At 39.2% G+C, this 8,611-nt stretch overlaps 1 protein-coding gene across 2 annotated transcripts in view; it reads left to right on the plus strand.

Moving 5' to 3' along the window:
* The first annotated feature begins 513 nt into the window (after positions 1–513).
* Positions 514–8,611, plus strand: part of BORCS7 (BLOC-1 related complex subunit 7) — a 70,116-nt gene continuing 62,018 nt past the window's right edge. Inside the window, exons 1-2 of one of the 2 annotated variants that reach the window (XM_070945354.1) lie at positions 514–577; positions 1,062–1,150. The gene's annotated coding sequence lies outside the window, so the exon portion shown is untranslated. Of the gene's footprint in view, positions 578–799; positions 886–1,061; positions 1,151–8,611 lie in introns of those variants that run through there. The other variant, XM_070945353.1, reaches the window with a different exon arrangement.

Consider the following 8,611-nt stretch of genomic DNA (forward strand, 5'->3'; position numbering starts at 1 on the left):
AGGGGACATCAGCCATTGAGTGTAAGGCATTTTTTTTTTTTTGCCCATGCTGCTCTAAGTTGAAATAGACACCTAGGCTGATTTTAATTCAAAGAAGTCAGCTATCTTTTTCTCTGCTACATTTTAAAACGGTGATCATGAAATCACCAAGGCAAATTTTCTCATTTCTCCACAATATATGACATTTTGGATAATCTTCTCAAAGGTTCTGTTTGTTCTGCACTTAAGATTTTAACAGCGTCTTCCCACCTTTACTCAGCAACTTTATGCTGTTCATTTAGCATATTGTCACCTCATTCCCTTAAAATGGAGTCACGCATACTGAATTATATTTCGAATCTAATCTGTGGATGTAGTGATTAAATGGAACAATGAGGGAAGAGTTTAATGCAATTCAGAGCAGGAGCAGCTGAGAAATAAATACAGCGGTACCAGCGCTGGGTTGCCCCGTAGTAAAACCGGCGGGAAGCTCCGCCCACCGACCCTGATGACATCAAAACGCTTTTGCGCATGCGCAGAAGAGCGCACGCGCTGGCTTCGCTCGCGTGCGCCGCCCCGCTGCAAACCGGTAGTAAAGGTAAGTAGAACCCACGCCTGAGTGGTACCTTGGTACTTAACTGCTTCAAAACTTGTTGAATTTGGTTTTTGACACGAAAATGTTGTCCTGGTACTCAGCGTTTGTTTGGGACCTGACGTGCTGCAAAAGGAAGTGGGGGAGAGGTGCAGAAGGCAGATAGGAAGTCAGCCATGCTAGGAAGGTCGCTGCAAAAGGAAGCGAGGGACAGGCACAGAGGTTGGACAGGAAGGAGGCAATGCGAGAAAGGTTGCTGGCATAGGAAAAGGGACAAATGGGAAGTCCTTCCCAGCCAAAACAAAAGGGTCGTGGTAAGTCACATGGTTTCTTTGGTGCTCAACCTTTTTAGTACTTGTGCCTCCCAGAACCAATTAAGGAGGTGGTACCACTGTCGTGATATAGATACTTGCTTTTGCAGTAACATTCTTTCAAATTTCTGAAACTGCATTTTGATGCACAAATTTATATCTTTACTATGTGTACACAGGTGGTCCTCATTCAGTGATTACTTGAACTAGTGACAACACTAAACTGATTGGTCCTAAAAGTTTCAGCTGACAGCATTCCCACCCTCAGGTAATCACAATCTGGGTGCTCGGCATCTCACTCCTTGCCAAGAAACCTCCAATTTTATGCGGGAAAAAACCCGAATAACCAAAGACCTACATATGTATGTATGTATGTATGTATGTATGTATGTATGTCACATGTACATTTTTTGCAGTCTGGTGTTTAATAGGCCTTTGTGAGGAAATATTTTTATATCACCAGAGTCATCCCTGTAGGTAAGGGACACCATCAGCTTAAAATTGAAGCAATTCAGTATACTTTGTTTGTTTGTTTGTTTACTCTGTTTTATGCATGAAATTCTACTGGTTTTCTATTGCATTTTATGAATGCTGTGAGAAACTCAAGGGCTCTGGTTTTAGAGTGAGATAGCAGTGCCAAACAACAAAAATAGGAATTCAGACTGCAGTCCTCACCATTTTAATAGCAACAGAAAAAACATGAATGAAACAGAAAAAAAGCCATTCACAGAGAAGAACGCTTTCATACCATCATTCTTGCCACTGCCCAATCTCTCAGAAGCAGCTTTAAACCACCCCTCAATGTCTTTACAGCTGTAGACTTTGAAATGCTGAGGGAGAATGCAAAGGAACACCATTTGGTTCAGGCCTCAATCCAAATTCCACAGTTCCTGAAGAACAAAAACCACCCTCACTCTGCACAAAGTTGAAGAGCATAAATTGCTAATACCCACCTATCCATTTTTTAAATTCAGGCTACTGCATGTCAACTTCTCTGATCATAGGCCAAAAAAAAAAAGTTTGCTTTACTTTAAAACTGCCAAGCCACCTTTCCCCTCAAAGGACTATTGAAATAATAGTGTGTGACTGAATGTCAGATGCTCAGAAGAAAAGTTCTTGGCAATTGGATGGTAATCCATCCACAAACTAGGGTTTCAAAAGGAAAAAATAGGTTTTACCCTGGTTTCAGACATAAATGAGGATTTTAAAAAAATGATTTGGCCCTCAAATAGAAACTACATTAAATTACACTGGGGTTGTATTTTTCCTGAACTTCTGAAAACACTCTACAAAAATACCCAAGGACTTCTCCAAAATTCAGGAAAATGCTGCTCTATAAATTAAAAAGTACACACAGAGAGCTTCTACCATAAATAATTATGCATGTGCTGAACATATGTGTAGTAAAACATTAAAATCCCGGTTCTTCCTCTGCTTAAAGAAAATGCTGCCTTGTGCAGCATTGTACGTGGTCTGATCTTCCTTGTTAATCAGTAAACATGCTGTCAGTCTGTGTGGGTGTAAGCCAAGACTTTACATAAGGTGTCCCACTTGTTTTGTCAACATAATCTTTGGTCAACTGCTGCTATTTCTGATCTAGATGATTTGCTATCTGGAAGTCTGAAACCTTACCTAGATCTGTCTCAGCACTTGGCAAAAAATAAGTTTTCTTCAACTCAGTACCCTGCCAGCGATCGTCACTCCCAAAATTCCTGCCTAGCCACGCAGAGTACAAGTTTAGGGAAGGCTTAGTCAGAAGCCGAATCGTTGGAAGCTGCATTATATAACCTTATGTTCCTTTCCAATGAGAAAATAGTTCCATATTGAAACATATTTTCAGTCCTGAATGAAGTGGGACCATATCTTAGAAAATATGAAGGCCATGATAAATATAATAAACCACATACAACATTTAACAAGCTTATGAATTATTTAACCAAGGGCTAAACTCTCAATATGGATTAGATACTGTTGCTTAAAAAATAAAAATCAATGAATTTTGTGTCATTGTAATGGGAATATTTACTTAAAAAAACATAATATATCTGTCATTTTGTTTTATCCCAAAGGTGCTTTTTCAAAAGGGAACTGGACTTTCTGCTTTTTCTTTGAAGACATTTCACTTCTCATCCAAGAAGCTTCTTCAGGTCTTGGATGAGAAGCTAAATGTCTTCAAAGAAAAAGCAGAAAGTCCAGTTGCCTCTTGAAAAAGCATCTTTGTGACAACCATGACCTGGATGACTAAGAATCTCCATAGACATTTTATTTTATTATGTATCATCTCCATATAAAAGTTAAGAAAAGGGATGAACATTTGATTCTGATTCTATCCACATTTAATTAAAGGACACAAGGAGCTAAGACTGTCAAGACAGATAATAACATGATTCTAGATATTCCACTGTACACAATGCTGTGTATATGCTGACTACATTATCCCAGGCTGGGGAGGGACAAATTTTTTCCAGCCTCAGAGGTCTTGTCTATAGAATTAGGGGATGGACAATTCTATCAGTTGCAGTTGAGGAGCTGCTCTAGCAAAAGGCTTGCTTGTTTTATTTTACATAACAGGCAGAGAGAAAAGAATAATGCAATTCTGAGAATCTGTATTATTGCATGCATACAGCAATCCCAGCAGTAGGCTAATTTGTATTTCATACGGATAAGACTCGGTTGTAAATAGTAATGCATTGGCACCCTCTAGTGAGTTCCAGAGTAATAATGTATGAGGAATTGTGAAAAAGAGTTTAATATGCTGAACAAATGTTGAGAGAGATAGCTTAATCCTTGTTAATCCATAATCTAGCATGGTTGACTACGTGTGACAGAATGTGGCTTCTCCCAACATTTGGCAATCACACTGAAATATGGTTTGATGTCATAGTTGCATGTGTTCACATCCATTTTCCATAATGGAAGCTCACTGCATGCTCAATGCGTGACTTTGGGCCAGTCTTTTAACTGTCAGCTCAGCTTTTCACAAGATAGTTGTGGGCAGTGGTGAAATCCTCCATGGTTTGCCACCAGTTCGCTGCCCAGGCATGTGCGGTGCGTGCCAAACAAGCGCTGTGCGTGCATATGCAGTGTGCACCTAATGCCCACTGTGTGTGCACGCATGCACAGTGTGCACCAAATGTGCGCTTCACACGGAAAAAGGATGCTTAACAAGGTAAGTAGAACAGTGAGGGCGGAACAACTGTGCCACACTATTTAGATTCGCTAGAAAGCAGGATTTCCTGCTTCTAGCTAATATAAATTGTGCAGCACAGCTGATCATCGGAAATACCGGTCAGACCAACCAGTAGCTTTTATCACTACTGGTTCGCCCGAACCAGTACAAACCAGTAGGATTTTACCACTGGTTGTGAGAAATGTGGAAAAGAGTGATGTGATGTATGCAACCTTTTGCTTCTGGAGTAATGGAGGAATATACTTTTAATAAACATGTGAAATGTTACCAACATTGTGAATGCATTGAAAATTAACTGGGAATAATTTTGGAGAAGTAAAATATTATTAAATTAAAGACAGTTGTTTCAATATTTAAAATTTGATGTTTTACTGAAAGAATACAGAAAACTAGTGTAGATATCTGGCTTAAGCTCATGTTCAGTTAATGTACTGTATTTGCGATCTCCATTATTTAGTTAAATATTAAGAGTATTAGTAATATGAAAAATCCCCAGCCTTTTTGTAGACATGCACCTTGTACCTTGTGCTTGTATGGTCAAAGCAGGCATGCAGCTCCGTCGCATTCCTCGCCGTTGTGTCCAGAGAAACACGCTGTAAAAGAAAGCCTTCCCGCGAGTTCAAACTTCTCGAACTCACGAGAAGGCTTTCTTTTACAGCGTGTTTCCCTGGACACACCGGCGAGGAAAGTGATGGAGCTTGAAAGGTAAGACCTGTGTCCCGCTACCTGCCTGCCCCACCTGCCAGCCCCAAATTGCATCCTTAAAGGAGGCGGGTGGCTAAGCAAGGGGCAGGAGCCCTGCCATGCCTGGTGAGGTGGGGGGGAGAAGAGACGGCAAGGGGAGCCACGTCTCGCTCCACGCGTCTTGCTTCTCCCCCACCTGCCACCCCTCTCGATAAAGAGACAGTGGGGAAGGCAAGCAGCCAGGCTGCTGTTGCCTTTGGGGTGGGGTGGGACATGTTGGGCTGATCGGATGGCGCGAAGAACAGGGATAGGAGGGCTAGGGCGGAAAGGTTTTTGGTTGTGCAGCAAGCAACCAGAGGAAATGGCGGAAATGGCTGCGCATGTGTGTAAGTAGTTGGTGGGAGGGCTTATTTTGTGGGGGTGGCTTATTGCATGCGCTGAAAAGCCCGATTGAGCTTATTATCCGGACATGTCTTATTTTTGGGGAAACGCGATATGTTGTAAACCAGGCAAGTGCTCCATATTAACTTTGCTGAAGTCTAAATTTATTTATGTTAGCTACTTACAGCACCAGTTTATATATCTGTAATTGGGAAAAAAAAGAACCAATTAAATGCAATTGTGAAATGTAGTTTAAGAGAAATTCAGTAATTTTAAAAAGGCAAATAATTCCCATCCTTTGACAATATTTTTGTTCCATATTTCAATTTCTCCTTTCTTTATATTCCTTGATAAGAATAATAGACAAAACTAAGATGTGAATTAAAACACATTAAACTCAAAGGGCTTTACTCTTTATTAACCTTCATCTGAATGAACAATGTATTTTATAAATCAGGTGTGGATATTACTTTCAACTTTAGATATTGTTTTTCTATTATTAAATTTCTGTACTACCCATCTAATCTAAATGATCTTGGATGGTTTACAAACAACATAATAAAATGATATAAAACATGACTAAAAGCACAATTAAAAACAAGATTATAAAATTATATTCTTATGTTACAATACAAAGTAAAATTAATAGGATTTAGAATAAAAAATATATTGCATAGCCTTTCAAAATTGATGGTTGAAGGCCACTATAACAATAGCAAAATTCTTCATTAATTATTTTAAGTATTTGCTAACTCAATTTCCAATAGCATAATTAAATATTTTTTGAAATTAAGTATTTTTGATAGAAATAGAAAACTTAGTTACATCCACTGACACTTAATAAGTCCACATTTAGCCAAAATTTGTATATACGCAAACCAGGGGTGGGTTCAATTTACCTTTACCACCGGTTCTCAATGGGATCGCTTGCCCCATAGATTGTCTCCTCTCCCCATCTCTCCCTCAGGCTAGCCCCACAGAAGCCTCTCCTCTCCCCTTCTCTCCCAGGCTAGCCCCACAGAAGCCTCTCCTCTTCCCTTCTCTCCCAGGCTTGCCCCACAGAAGCCTCTCCTCTCTCCCCTTCTCTCCCTCAGGCTGGCCCCATAGATCCTCTCCTCTCCCCTTCTCTCCCTCAGGCTGGCCCCATAGATCCTCTCCTCTCCCCTTCTCTCCCTCAGGCTGGCCCCACACAAGCCTCTCCTCTCCCTCAGGTTAGCTCCACAGAATCCTCTCTTATCCTACCCCCTTCTCTCCCTCAGGCTGGCCCCATAGATCCTCTCCTCTCCCCTTCTCCCTCTCAAGCTGGCTCCATAGATCCTCTCCTCTCCCCTTCTCTCCCTCAGGCCTGCCCCATCGATTCCTCTCCTATCACCTTCTCTCCCTCAGGCTGGCCTCATAGATCCTCTCCTATCCCCCTTCTCTCCCTCAGGTTGGCCCCTTAGATTCCCTCCTCTCCTCTTCTCTCCCTCAGGCTTTCTAGCCCCTTCTCTCCATGAGGCTTGCCCCACAGAAGCCTGTCCTATACTATCCCATACTCTCCAGAGTTATTTTCAAGTTGGGAGGGGGAGTAGAACGTCTAACTAATTAGCATCAGAGCTTGTTTTAATAATAGAGGAAATACTAATGCTCTGATGGTCATTTCAAAAAATCATTTCTTAGTGAGCACCTAGAAGCCAAGAGGAATATACGTGGCAAATTTCAAGTTTGTAGGCTTTATGGTTCTGGAGATTTCATGATTAATGCAGGAGTGGTTTTCGCTTTTATATATATAGATTACAATACCTCTATGACTCTTAATTAATGGGCTTTTTTTTCAACTGTGTTTTCCCAGTGAATGACTTAAAGAGGAGATACTTTTCAATATTATTTAAGTGCTGCTTTGCTAGTCAAAGACTCCAGTCTTTTAAAAATATCAAGCTTCAAAAGTACTACAGTTTAATTCTTTACAAATTACAGTAGTATGCAAAGTGGAAATGTGTTAAAGGTATGGGTAACTTATTACATTTTGGCTGAGTAATTTTATTAATATAAATACATTCTACTGTATCTACCCTCTGTCTGAACATGTAAGAAAGAGGTATACCTGAATGTACTCACAGACATGCGAACAATTGGGTATAACATCTTAAGCATCTCCTGAAATATGCATGCAGTTAATATACATGATTATCATAGATCTATACTCTAGTGGATTCCACTTCCTGACCTGCTTTTGTTCTCTACTTTCATTCTACAATTGACTAAGAAATTTAATTGATATATCTGAGAGAACAACTGTTCCCATGTTATAACTCCCTCTTTCATTAGGACAGTTAGGGTCTTTGATTCTGTACTGATAATGGGTTAGCTGTATATGTGATAATTTCTATTGAACAAGATTATCCCATTGTCACATAGCTGCTAAAGCACAATGAAAATAAAGACTCCACCATTTATACATAGTGGCTGAGTGGATCAAATAACCAGTGAGTTTCTATTTCTGAAGATAGACTGAAATATGAATCTTCCAAGTTGCTATCCAATACACTATACTAACTATACAACATTGATTCACATATAGCCTCCTATTATACATTCCTTATATTATACTCTAGTTATATGCATATAGCTAGAGATAGGCCAGAGGAAAAAGTGTTCACCACTTTGAGTTTTGTTATGTAGATAAAAGCTGACCCTCTTACCATAGAAGCCTAACAGATTGCTTAGCAGAAATATTACTTGCCTCAGCTTACTTCAGATGAAATATTTTATGGCTATTTGTGAAATTACAGTATGTTTGTAAAGTCACGTTTAGAAAATCAAAATGTTTGTCTTTCATTTTAATTTTATTTCAAATTAGAAAATTATTGTATATGTTCTATTGGTAAACAGACTTATTACACAGTTAAAAATGTGCTTCTTACCAATGCAGCCCAAATGTTCAAGGAATATGTATGGGATGAGTATAATACAAGGAATGTGTAATAGGAGGCAGATATGTAACAATACCATTTGGCAAAATGGAAGATATAACGGTTTTTGAAAAGTTCTAAATTGTTAATTGTTAATTCATGTGTGGAGAGTTCTGTACAGCATATCAGAAAAGAGAAATAGAGAAAATAATGTGTCCAAAAAAATATGTCTAGGCTTATCCATCATGATCTCCTTAAGAGAATGTAGACAATAGAAAAATGGTATAGATGGTTGTGTTGCTTTTCTCACATTGCATTGTTCTAAAAAGAGGTGTTGATATTCTGTCTTTCTTGAAGATGGGCTTCAATCTTTTTTTCTTGAATCTTTTTTTCTTGAAAATCATGATTTGTATTTTTTATTTCAAAATCTAAGGATTATGTGCGACAGTTTAGATGACCTTGCTTCTGAATATATAGGGAATTGTTGATGTTATAGCATTCCCCCATGGCAAAAAATACCATCCTACCAATTCTACCTTGCAACACCTCCAGTTTATTGGGAAAAATTGTTTCGAGTTCTAAT

This window comes from Pituophis catenifer, unplaced genomic scaffold (assembly GCF_029215685.1).
Source record: "Pituophis catenifer annectens isolate HBS135680 unplaced genomic scaffold, rPitCat1.0.hap2 SCAF_6, whole genome shotgun sequence".
Lineage (NCBI taxonomy): Eukaryota > Metazoa > Chordata > Lepidosauria > Squamata > Colubridae > Pituophis > Pituophis catenifer.